Source organism: Cinclus cinclus, chromosome Z (assembly GCF_963662255.1).
Source record: "Cinclus cinclus chromosome Z, bCinCin1.1, whole genome shotgun sequence".
NCBI lineage: Eukaryota > Metazoa > Chordata > Aves > Passeriformes > Cinclidae > Cinclus > Cinclus cinclus.
The window spans coordinates 59,447,620-59,460,188 of NC_085084.1; positions in this window are offsets into that span (position 1 = coordinate 59,447,620).

A 12,569-nucleotide genomic window follows, 5' to 3' on the forward strand; every position below is an offset into this window, starting at 1 on the left:
GGTAGAGTATATCCTGTTCATAATTCAGGCACACCAAGATGCTATGGCTACAAAGGAGGGTGGAGGGAAGGCCAGGTACAATCCTCTTCCATCAAAGCTGATGTTCAGAATCTTTCCAACTGGAAAAGACTGAGGCTGAAATAGAGACTGACATTTTATCTTGGAAATGTCTTAATAAAGGTCCTCTTTCATGGACCCAATGTTGTCAGTGTGATAAAACAGGTTTTTGTCATAAAAAATTTTACAAGAGGTTTGTGAACTTGATATGCATTGATCAATGCATTATTATCAAGTTGTGCTGGTAACATGTACAGGGAGGATTTTTTCATTGCTTTGTTTTTGAAAGGGTAGGACTGCTTTTCCATTACTTCCGTGGTTTGATATGTTGTAGTTGTGATCAATTTTGATCACAGAAATTAATTTTACCCATTAATTTGTTCCAAATTCTGCAAGCATTTAAGTACATAAACAGTAGGACGTTTCAATAATTGAATCCACTGCTTTCCGCTCACTTTTTTGTAGTATTGATTTGGATAGTTGAGGTAGGTTTTCTGCATACATTGATAGATTTCAAATATATACTGTACAATGTTTTTATTGCATGTATTGTATATATATAAATAATAATATATTAATATACAGAAAGATACTAATATGGCTGTATTACACATACATACAGAATTTATACTGAAATTGTTTTTAATTTCTCATTGAAAGAGATGTAGTTGTGTAGATCCACGGTTTGGTTTATGTATGTGACCTATCATGTACATGATCAAACACTGTACATATTTATGCATGTATACATTGATGCTGTTGAATATGGCATTTTCTCGTAACAATGTGAAATAAACCTCCAATTACATTTAAATTTAAACAACCTAAAAACAATAGTTTGTTAATTTCCTGTGTTCTGAATGCATTTGAAATTTTGAGTTTGTGTATGCATCTGCATGTAGCGTGTCCTTGTCTATGTAAGTCAAATCTCTAGGCATAAAATCAAATAAAATTTGTGTTTAATGAAATTTTTTTGGTTTTAAGCCTTGAGTATAGAACAGAAAATTATTTTAAAATTATTTTCCTGTTAAGTAATTTAATTTTGTAGAGCATTTTCTGCAAGTTATTGTGAGATACCCTTAAACACTGAAAATGTGCTGCTTATGGTGAGCCTGCCACTGAGTGCGTTAGTTTAAATATTAGGTAAGTGCTACACATGAGAAAAGGAAAGGCAAGTCCAGATGTTTTCAGCAGAGAATATAAAACAGATAGTAGGTGGTACAAGGATGCAAGAAAACTTACCATCCTAGAATTCAGAAAGAGCACACTTGCAGAAATGATGGTGTGATAGTACCAACCAGAAGTTCCCAAACTTAGTAGGTTGATGGTCATCATCAGCCACTTCTGGCATCTAGGGTGACATGGACATTTCCAACCATGCCAAATCAGTCTCAGCTATGGCTCTTCTCCCACCTTCCCTACTACATTTTCCTATCATTCAAGCTAGGATTGCAGTCCAATGCTCACATTTAAGCTTTCCTATCCATTCTTGCACCCATAAAAGTTTATTCTTTATTTCAGACTTCAGTCACATAATTTCTCTTCCACAAACCCATATCATCAGCCTTCACTTCCAGAGAGGAAAATGTTGAACCTTGGCTTCCCCAGCATGCATGTACTTCCTTCATCCTGTTCTTCCTACTTCACCATGTCTTGGTCCTCTTTTCTATCCTGAACCAGAAATGCACTCTGTGTGGGGACAGTGGTAGCTGCAGTAGTTCTTAACTGTTCCCAAAGGTTTTATGGAGGCCAAGGGGCCATTGCTGTGCTGGCTGTATAGGAGCAGTGATACCCAGAAGCTGTGGCTCAGTTAAGTTTTGAATGTGGCATGGAAGCAGGCATAAGTGGCATTTGCACTACGCTTTGGCTACCTCTTTTGTAGACAAGGAAGAAAAATCAGTAGCAGACAAGCATGGAAAAGCAAGAGTATTTTTCATCAGAGACTAAAAAGCACGCATCTGCTTCTTCTACTAGATTAGATAAATCAGTGCAAGAATCCAAACAGATATTTCAGTCTGTTTTACATCAGTTTTGCTTGAGTCAATTTATCAGGAAAAAAACGAACCGTAAATTAAAGTAAGTTATTATTTCTTGTGCAGGCAAGCCCCAAGCCATGTCTGGAAAGCAGGAGTGACTGCAGTCCATTAAGTGTAATGCAAATATATGAATTTTACGTAAGAGGCAGAAACTTCAGTTGTTGAATCTGGCCTATGAAAAGTAGTTAAAACCAAACAAGATGAGCTCTAAATGGGAGCTTTTGAACAAATGGGAATCACATTAACAAGAACACAGGACTCATTTAATTGCATTCTTTGCTTGTATGTGAGAAAACAGACACCACATATGTGTCTGGAGCAGAGATGCTTTTGGAGCCCCTTGGAAAAGGAATGGAAGTAGGTCAACTGTTGATAGGAAATGATTGGTTTAAAAAAAACCCTAATGTTGTTTCATTATTCTCTGTTAACATAGAGAGCATCGTGGTTTTGAGCTCTGCAATATCCCTTTTAGTGTCTTCTGTGGAGCTTACAAAGAGGTACCTCAGGTTCAGAGTAGTTAGATGTTGTTAATATTTTTATTACAATTTAATCTTTGGGTCCTCCAAAAGATGGTATCAATGTAAGATAATAAATTTAATTACTCCATTGCAACAGTAGTATGTTAGATTAATTACTTCAGCCCTGTTATAGGTAGGTCTGGAGGAAGGCAAACAAATTTTTACCTGAGTGAAGTTCGGCTGTCCTGTTCACATTTTCAGTAAGTGTTAAGTAGAGAAAACTACTTATTATACAAATATCCTTAAAGTTTATGCTAATTTAGTTGTAAATATATCTTAAACTAACCTCTGATTTCCTCAGTTAGACTTCTGTGTTTGATTTGGAAATCCTGAAAAAATATTAAAAATCAACATTGGTCTTATCTGTGTTCGACAGCTTTAACACTTGGTGTTAAACCATCAGGCAAGACCAAGTTTTATAAAAGTGTTTTTGTTTGTATTTAATACACCATGTATGTAAGACATTCAGTATATTGTCAAAGAGTCAGTTTTGTTGTTGAAAATAATTAGAAAAGTTAAAAAAATGTTGGTTGCATTATTATATAGAAAATAGCTTTTTTTCTTTCTTTTCTTCCTTTTTCTTTTTTCTTTCTTTTTTTACTTTTTTCCTCTTTCTTTCTCCCTTTTCCTCTTTCTTTCTCCCTTTTCCTCTTTCTTTCTCCCTTTTCCTCTTTCTTTCTCCCTTTTCCTCTTTCTTTCCTTCCTTCCTTCCTGGAATCCATCCTTCCTTCCTTCCTGGAATCCTTCCTTCCTTCCCTTTCTCCCTGTTATATAGGGGAGAGATGTTAATTTACTCTCTTGGCTATAGGCAGTTATACCTGTGACTGTAGTTTAAACTCTTCATAGCTTTATGTTTCACTGATTGCATTACTTTTAAGGACCAAAATAACATGTAGAATGCCAGCAAGTTTATTTAGTGAGTTGATGATTTGCATCCGGTTTTTATTAAAACTGTATTTAAGTGGCCTTCAATTTATTAAATTACCTGTGCATTTAAGGCAGATTGAATTATTTTAAATTACAGTTTCTCCACTAGGTAAATTTCTTTTATCTTTGGGCAAGGGAAAAAGAAAAACAAACCTTTAAAAACCTTGATTTTTTTGTTTTGTATTGGTTGTTTGTTAGTAGCATTTTAAGGGAATTAATTTATGTATGTATCATTTAGACTAAGGAACTGATCACAGCAACTAGTCTCTGATTCAAATACATTCTTATATCCTTCACAAACCAACATATAAATATTTAAATGACTAAAATACTAAAAGCTTACAATTTAAATAAGATCAAATTCCTCATGTAATTACATTTTTATATGTTCAGATTCTCTTATTCTATGTCACTTTTCTAATCTGAATGCATAACGTGCTTTTAATTTAATTTTTGATTTCTAATATTTTTTCTTTCATGAAATGCTGCATTTTAACCAGAAAAGTAAAAGAATTTCTAAGGAGGCTGGTAGCAAGTTGATTAAGGCTGAATTAAACTGCTGAAGGAATTTTATGGGATTGTTCATCTGTACAATAACAATATCTGTGCAGAAACAGCTATGTAGCTACTTCAGCATGGGAGCTGTAGGTAAGGTGAACTGCTTGGATTCAGACTGCCTTGCAATTTCCTTTATGGTTGTTCAACATTGCTTCAAAACTGATCTCACAGCTATGGTTGTGAGAATATTTAAAAAAAAAAAACAAGGCTAGAAATGAGGGAATACAGTAAGAATTCAACTATTACACTTTTTTAAAAAAAATTCTTCCCATATTTGTACCTTTATTTAAACTAGACAGTATAAGTCCACTGTCTACCTGTAATTAGTGATCTCTTACACTCATTGCTGGAAAGGGCCATGAAGATCTGTGTAGAACTCTCTAGTTTCTTTTCTTCAAACTTCAAAGTATAGCAACTTGAGTATCTTGTTTAATTGGAAGTCTGAGACCTCTCTAAAACCTCATCTTCTGTTGTCATATCCAAGAGCATTTAAAATATGACTGAAAATGCTTAAACTTAAAAAGTTGAAGCATTCTTCCACTTGTCATTTCTGTTAGATATTCATTGTGCATTTATTAATTGAAATAGTCTTCACTCCTAAGATTATACTGCTTTCGTTGCCACAACATCCAGTCAGTTTTATTGCTTTGGTCAGATGAAAACTGGAAATTTTCTTAAGGAATTCTTAATAGTGTTTAAATTTGTATACATAATCTGTCTTTAATAAGACTGACATTTCTCTGTTCTTTTGTAGTTGTCTTACAAAAATTTTGCTAAGTTAATCTTGAAGCACTTGGATCATCACTGTTTGTTGTATTAAACAATCATACCTTCAACTCATATAATTACTTACCATTTGAAAATACTGATATTCAGAGAAGGCAAAAACATTGGTTTTGGTGTGTCTGCAAATTCCACTGTGTATATAGATACAGGAACATTTGGGGATGGCAGTACTTCTTCCTTTATCCATCACTGTTTTTTACTCCCTTGTTCATCTGAGGCTTGAAAAGGAATGTGCAGTCGTTCTTCAGCATTCTCATTAGGATCACTAAGTCCTGTTTGCTAATTTACCTTGAAAGTTTTGCTTCTTTGATTATGGTGGGTAGTGTATCATCCTTTTGTTTATGTGTATGATTGGAGCAGTTGACTGCTCTTGCTGATGAACACATTCTCTTTTGGAAGGAACTCCTTTCTAGATCAGTAATTATTTCCTTGCTCTTTTCCACAAGGGTGTAATTTTGAATATTTATCTGACATTGGATATTAGAGAACACCCTATTCTCAGGCTCTCTGGATAAGAATTCCAGTTTCTTTCTGAAGGTGTGTAGATCCTCCGGCTCATATATGACTCCCCCTATTAATCCCTATGCAGGACAGATAACTGCTTGCTGGAGACACACAGGGACTAAGAGAAGCTGAAATACTGCTATTTCCTTGAGGCAACAGCATCTTAAGTACCTTAGATAAGCCATTCACTGCAGTGAGGAAATTCATCAGCTATGCAGGGAAAAATACACTGGCATTCTATTACAACGACCAGTGATGATGGTTTAGCCGGCGCTGTTTCTGTCAGTATTGCAAGTATCACCAAAGCATCAGTGTTGCCACCAGTGACAGATCAGACAGTGTCACTGTAGTGTCACTGACAGGTGCATGTCTTAGTGCGTGTTCTGTGTGTGAAGGTTTTAAAACATGTAGAGTGTTCAGAAAAAGACTGGGAGGAAAGTAAGTGAGTGTGTAGTGCTGAATTCTGTGTATCCTGGGATGCAAGGTATTTTGCCGAGAAGTAAAAATAAAACCTAATCCTGATTAATCAGGTCTTAAGGTTCCCAGTATCATTTTTGCCTTGAACCCTGTAGTGAATTCCTAATTATGCCTGATGGGTTTTCCAGAGGAGACTTCTCAGTATTTTGAGTTTTCTTTACAGTTGGTTTCTTTACAGTGGGTGCAAACTATGAAAAGACAGTGGTATGATTTAAACAGTGTAAAATAACTAATTTAAATAATTTAAATTGGAAAGCCAAAATATTTATTTTTTTGTATTCGATTTTAATTTAGTTTTTCCACAATAGATAATTTTTACCTAATTTATGAATCAAAACATACTTACCAATTAATATGTCATTTGACTTGTATTTATCACTTTTTTCTTCTAGCAAAAGGTCTTCAGCACTTTTACAAGTTCTCTTTCTTTCTAATGAGATTCCTAATTTTTACCCTCTAATATTTATTATTGTTTATGATTGTTAAGATAGTGGTGTTGGTTGGTTTATAAGCACCTACATATTGACAGCTTATAGCTGGAGAACTATGACGTATTTTGGTTTTTCACGGTGCAGATTTTTTCGAAGTTAGTTTAAAAACAGATCACCACTTATTTAGATTAAGTTTTTTTAATAATGGTGAATAACTTAGTTTTAAATAAACAATGCATTCTTTTCAGGGCCAAGAACTTCCCCAAATTTGTAACTGTCCCATGATGAGGTGTAATCTCCTTTAGATTTTCTGGTTTTAATAGCAGGGATGATTTGGTCTGCAAACATTATTGTAAAAGAAGACCAACAGATGTTTATCACATGCTTATGCCACACAAAAGACCCTGTCTGTCTTGGCTGAGCCATTGTGAGAGGAACAGGAGCATGGAGTCTCTCACTGTATGACTTTCAAGATTTGCAGGGGCTAGGGCCACCTTTACAACCATGCAATAAGTCAAAACAGGAATCATGTATCTGTAGGTGTCTTTGTTTTTATTAATCTCTGTTAATTGATAGGAGTGAATGTATAACTGAAAGAAAGTGAATGCTAGAATTTCAGGGACTGCATATATTTTTTTTTCACACCCTTATACCCATCCATGTATTTGGGTTTTTCAGCCATAACTTCATTTTTAAGTTATATCTACTACTTTCCTCAGATCTCTTTGAAAGTCTGCATTTTGGAGACTTCTATCATAAGGACCAGGTTCAAAAGCTGTGTATAATTTTGATTTTTATCTGCATCTTGGGGAAGCCCGAATTCCCAATTAGGAAAACAAGTTCAACAGAAATCTTCCAGCTGATACCAGTTGCTTTGCCTCCTACAGCTCAGAGAAAGAAGTCTTACTGTATACTTTAAGTAGGGAGTAGAATAAAGTTCATATGCACTTGACAGTAATCGTGCTTTAAAAAATTTTAAGCAGGCAAAAAGTGTGTGCTGGATTTCAGACATGAAACTTGACAGTAGAGGTTAAATAAGACTGGACTCTCAAGAATGATGCTTTCGTCTTTTGTATGCTCACTCCCTTTACCATGTAAGATTTCAGCTGACTGATCTGGTATTTTCTGTCACAAATTCATGGGGTGATATTTTTCTCAAACAGCTCTCCATTAAGTTTTAGATTGTTTTCTGACTGCCAGCATTAAAAGCATGTACTGCCATTTTAGTATCCAACATGTGTGATTTCAGCGGGGCAAATCTTTAGCCGCACACTATTTTTCCACTTACTATCTCTAGCTCTGGAAATGAAATGATCATAGAATCTTAGAATCATCAAGACTGGAAGGGACCTAAAAGGTCACCCAGTCCAACCATCCATCTAGCACTTCCACTGTCACCCCTAAACCACTGAACTGTTACCCAGTGCCAGGTCTGGATGGCTGTTGAACACCTCCAGGGGTGGCAACTCCACCATCTCTTTGGGCAACCTGTTACAATGCTTGACCACCCTAACAGTGAAAGTTTATTTCTAGTATCAGAATCTCACCTGTCTCAGCTTAAGGTCATTTCCTCTTGTCCTCTCCTACCGGTACTTTTGAAGAGATGGTGCAACCTTGTCTAGATTAGTTGATCAGAGGCATTTTAAATCTAGTGATCTTTGTAGTTTTTGCACTGTCTACTACTTCATTCAGCTGGACTTTTAATGAATTATAAGAATGGTGTTCCATCGCGGTAAAGCAAAATTTGAAATCAAAATGCTTGTGATGATGTTCTCGATGGTGAAAGCTTGTTAGGTTTTTATCCCTGCAGCTGATAATGTTATGTGTCTAATTTAACCCATGAACAGTAAGAGATTTGGGTTTCAGTTCTGTACATGAGCCTACGCTCTATGTTGGTGTTTGTTATCCTAATTTGTATTAAGTCTTAATTGTTCTACAAAACAAGAAATATTAGTGCGTGCTGAAGCCAATCATCCATTTTATCTGCAATGGTGTAATGGTTTTGTACCTTCAGATATATGGAAACTGTATTACTGTGCTCTTTATGCTCATTTGATGCATGAGAAGCAGAGGTATTCATTAAAGAGGGAATGTACTTCTGTCAGTAGAGTGGAATTACAGGCTGTCAGTTTTCCTGAATACTATTTCATCTGTTCAATGGGATTCCACAGTGCAGGCTTTTATATGCGTTATCTACAAAAGGAAATACTGCTTCTCACCTTTGAGAAAAGAAGCCATGAAATCATAGATGGTGACTGCAACAATAATGAGCCAGAACAGCTCTCCTTTTCACACAGGCAACAGTGTGAAAGATTTAATGAGCAGATATGTTATTATAACTGTAGATATGCTCTGAAAAAGTCTATCATCAAATTGATGCCACGGACAGCAAATCACATTACAGATTTATTTGCCTCAAATATTGAAATGCCAGTGTTCTAGGAAATTTGAGTTCAGCTTCATTACAAGGTGTTGTACTATGGGAACATTTGTACACATACACAATTTCTAGTTTCATACACAACATAAAACAAATTCTAACTAGAATTGTCTCAGGAGGGTAGAAAGCTAATATTTCTCTCAGTTTCTTCAGCTTCTTATCCTTAGACCTACTGACCAGAGAGTGTGAATAACAGTAGAAAACAAAGATCAGTTAACATTACACAAATCTGAAGTTATATTACCTGAAAGCCCATACATTTGCTGCTTTGAATGTTGTCAAATTGCTCCTCAGAGGTAGAATAAATTCTGTCTATAGTTAGGAAAAAAGTTATTAAGATAGTCTTAACCTGTGAAGCATGTCCTTAGTTCGGTGCATTCCACAAAACTTTTTTTTTCTTTAGTCCAAGGCTTATGATTATATGATCCTTCATGTTGAATTTGGTTTATCTTCTGCTAGGTGATTTTTGTCTTGGCCTTTTGTCATCCAGTGTGACATTGAAGAACTCTTTAAAAATGAGGGTTTTTTGCAATGGTAGTTATCAGGAAGCGATTCAACTCCATTTGGCAACTTAATATCCTTTGTGCCAGTCTTAACCACGAAGTTCTACCTTCAACAGAATTACACTTGCAAAAGTGGAATTGGTTAGTGTTGCATTAGAAAACAGTAAACTTACAGCCTTTTCTGGCTCCTATTTTTGTGTATCTCAAAACAAATACAAAGCAATGTTGAGTCTCCATCTTAAAAATATGATCTAAAGTTTGCTAGGGTTTCTGTTTAAAACAATCTTTATATCATAACCAATCAGCTCTAGAAAAGTAGAAAATTAATTTCATAGACATTTCAGTTAGGAGCACAAAATCCTTTCAAACTGTCTTCATATAATTCCTTAATGCTTCAGTGTCAAACTACAAACAAACAAGACTATTCAAATTAATTGTGTAATCTTGTATCCTATGGCTGAACTCAAACTGCTCCAAATGTTCTAGAATGGATGCTCATTTGATAGGTGGGATGTGAGGACTGCCAGTATTTTTTGAAGGCATTGAAGCTTAGGGCATGTCTCCAGGCACAAGGCATTGCAAAAGAGTATAGCGGTAGCTATTCTGCATGATGTCCTTCACATAAACATACTTGTTCTGTGTTATAAGAGCTTTTTTTTCTGTTTTGCTTAATCTACATCCCTCTTAGCTTGACATAAAAGGGTTTACACAGAAAGCTATTATGGAATATGTGTTATTTCCTCTGTGCATACCCCTATGCAGAGAAATACTGTAAGCAGTTTGTGTGGAAATTCAGAAGGCTGGATTTTAGCAATTGATTGAATGAATGGTTACCATTATTAAATACCAATATTTCAGGTTAAAATGCCTGGATTTTATGACAAGAAGGTATGAGAATTACTATTAGAATTCTCTCAAATTAAAAAAAAAAAAATCAAATTTTACTAATGGAATAAAACTAAAGAATAGGAAAAATCTTCTGAAGGGTAAAGTGGCTGAAGCTGTCTACCAGTTCTGAAATTAGGACTATTTTGAGAATTAATTTTTTTTAGAGAGTAATTACTTTAAACTAGTTGCAAAACCACTGGCAGTTGTAGTTTCCAAATGTACCACTTGGAGTCTATGGCATTTGAGGGATGGGACATCTTCCTAGCAGTGCAGATCTCAGTGTCTTTTCTGGTTGATTGTTGAGAGGGATTTGCACCAGTTTTGTGTTTCTTTTCTAAGTGCACTGATACTGTGGAGGGATGGGATGGGTATTCTACTACGAATCTCCTGTTTGTTCTGTCTATATGTGTTTTGAGTATCAGCTGTCAATTAATATATGTTGCTGATCAGAAACCAGATTCTAGTCCAAGTTCCAGTTAGTATCTATTTATAACATAATGCAAAACAACAGGAGAGATTAAAAGACATAGCACCAAACGCACTCTAATGTGATGGTAAGGACACTTTGCAGAAAAGTAGTTGGGTTAATCACCTTGGGAAGAAGCAAGAATCAAAGCCTGTCTCGTACATTCAGCTACTACTCTAAAAAAGTGGATTTTGAACCTTTTAGCAGCACTGCATAGAGTAGCCATTTCTTTTGTTTTCTAGTATGCTAGGTATGTTTCATTTCAGCCTGAATTAATGGGGAATTTTGGGAGGGAAATGGAAGAGGTCAAGAAAACAGAAGATTTTTATAGCCTTTTTGTGGACACTTAGGTAGAAAAATGCAAGAAGAGAGAAATATCTTAAAGATATGGGTTAGTGTTTGGGCATGTAATTGTTTTGTTTGTTTGTTTTCAGTATTACACATTGTGATAACAGTGGATTATGGCTCGTGTATGACATCTGAAGTCTGGATAACAGAGAAATCAAATATTCCTTAGCATTTGTCCAAGGCTTCTCTCTTGGAGAACTTCTGTAATCTTAATATATATAAATGAAGTGTGTCAAATTTAGTTCTGCTGCATTTTGCTGATCAAGTGGGATGAACCAGGCTGTGTTTTGGAAGGTAGCATTCATGCCTTGGGTACTTTGTTTAACATTGATTCTGATTTCCTTTCTATACAAGAAGATTCTTGTTTGGGGAAAACAGGCAGCAGAAAACAAAAATAGGCAAATACTGTAAATATATAAATGCAAAGTATACAGAAATAAGCAATTTTCTCCCTCTTTTTCTATAATGCTTTTAACCTGATTTTTTTTCTTGTCTCAATTGAATTATTTTAACTTCTGCTTCCTTGCATAATTTGGAAGACTAGAGATAGATTGCTCCTCAGGTTTCATACAGGTTTCATATATAGATGCTGAAGGAGACACCTCATCTTAAAGAGAGGTGTCTTCTCATCTTGATAATGTCTCATAAATTATTCTTACCTGTCTTGGAGGATAATCATGTTAAGCACTTGGATATCTCCTCTAGAGGTCTTCTGTAGAGGCTCCCATTCATACTTCAGTTTGTAGGCTTTTACCTGTCCTTTCCACTGCAGAAGTGAAAATTCTTACCAGCATTGAATTCTAGTTACATTCTTGGAAAGGAAACCTACATTCTTCTTAGTATGTATCCATGGCATGCTTATCTGCCTGCTCTTTTCTGTTCTGTCTCTCAATCTTCCTTTCTGATCTCATCCCTTGTTTCCCATTTTTAATATTCTTCTTTAACACACTTTGTTTCCAGTTAATGTTAGACAGATATAATCCTTGTGCCATAATTTCTGAGTAGTAACTTTTGAAGCTCTAATCAAGTTCACAAAAACTTGACAGATGTGGAACAGAAGTCTCAAAGAAAGATCAAGTTTCTACAACCTTTCTGCTGAGGCACAGTTAGGTGAATGAGGCCCACATTAGCTCTTCCCTGGTTTGTTGGACTTCAGCTTTCATCTGGACATCAGCTTTCATCCAGCTATGCATGCATCCCAGAAAGATCTTTCCTGCCCATACAGTGTGAGCCATTAACATCCAGTTGTAATGGTCTGGATCAAAATCCTTTTCTTTTGACATGTTTCTGTACTAGAGGGAAATGAGTGGAAATTCACCTGGATCAGAAAAATCTCTTGTGAATCTTGTATCTGTTCTTTCCTTCTAAATAGTGACATGTCTTTATGTACCTAGCTTGCTGACTTCATCTTGTTTAGGTAAACTCTCAGGAGGTGCTCAGCTTTTGTAGTCTCCCAAAAAGTCCTGTGGTAACTACAGCAGTTTCTAAAATAGAAGACCTTAATAACTATATCTAATTTCTGGGGTTTTGTGTTGTTTTTTTTTTTAATATAAGCTGTTTTTGTTCTCTCTGTTGATTTTATCTTGTGGGCTATGCAGCATGCTTCTCTGCATGTTTCTCTGCTTCTTAT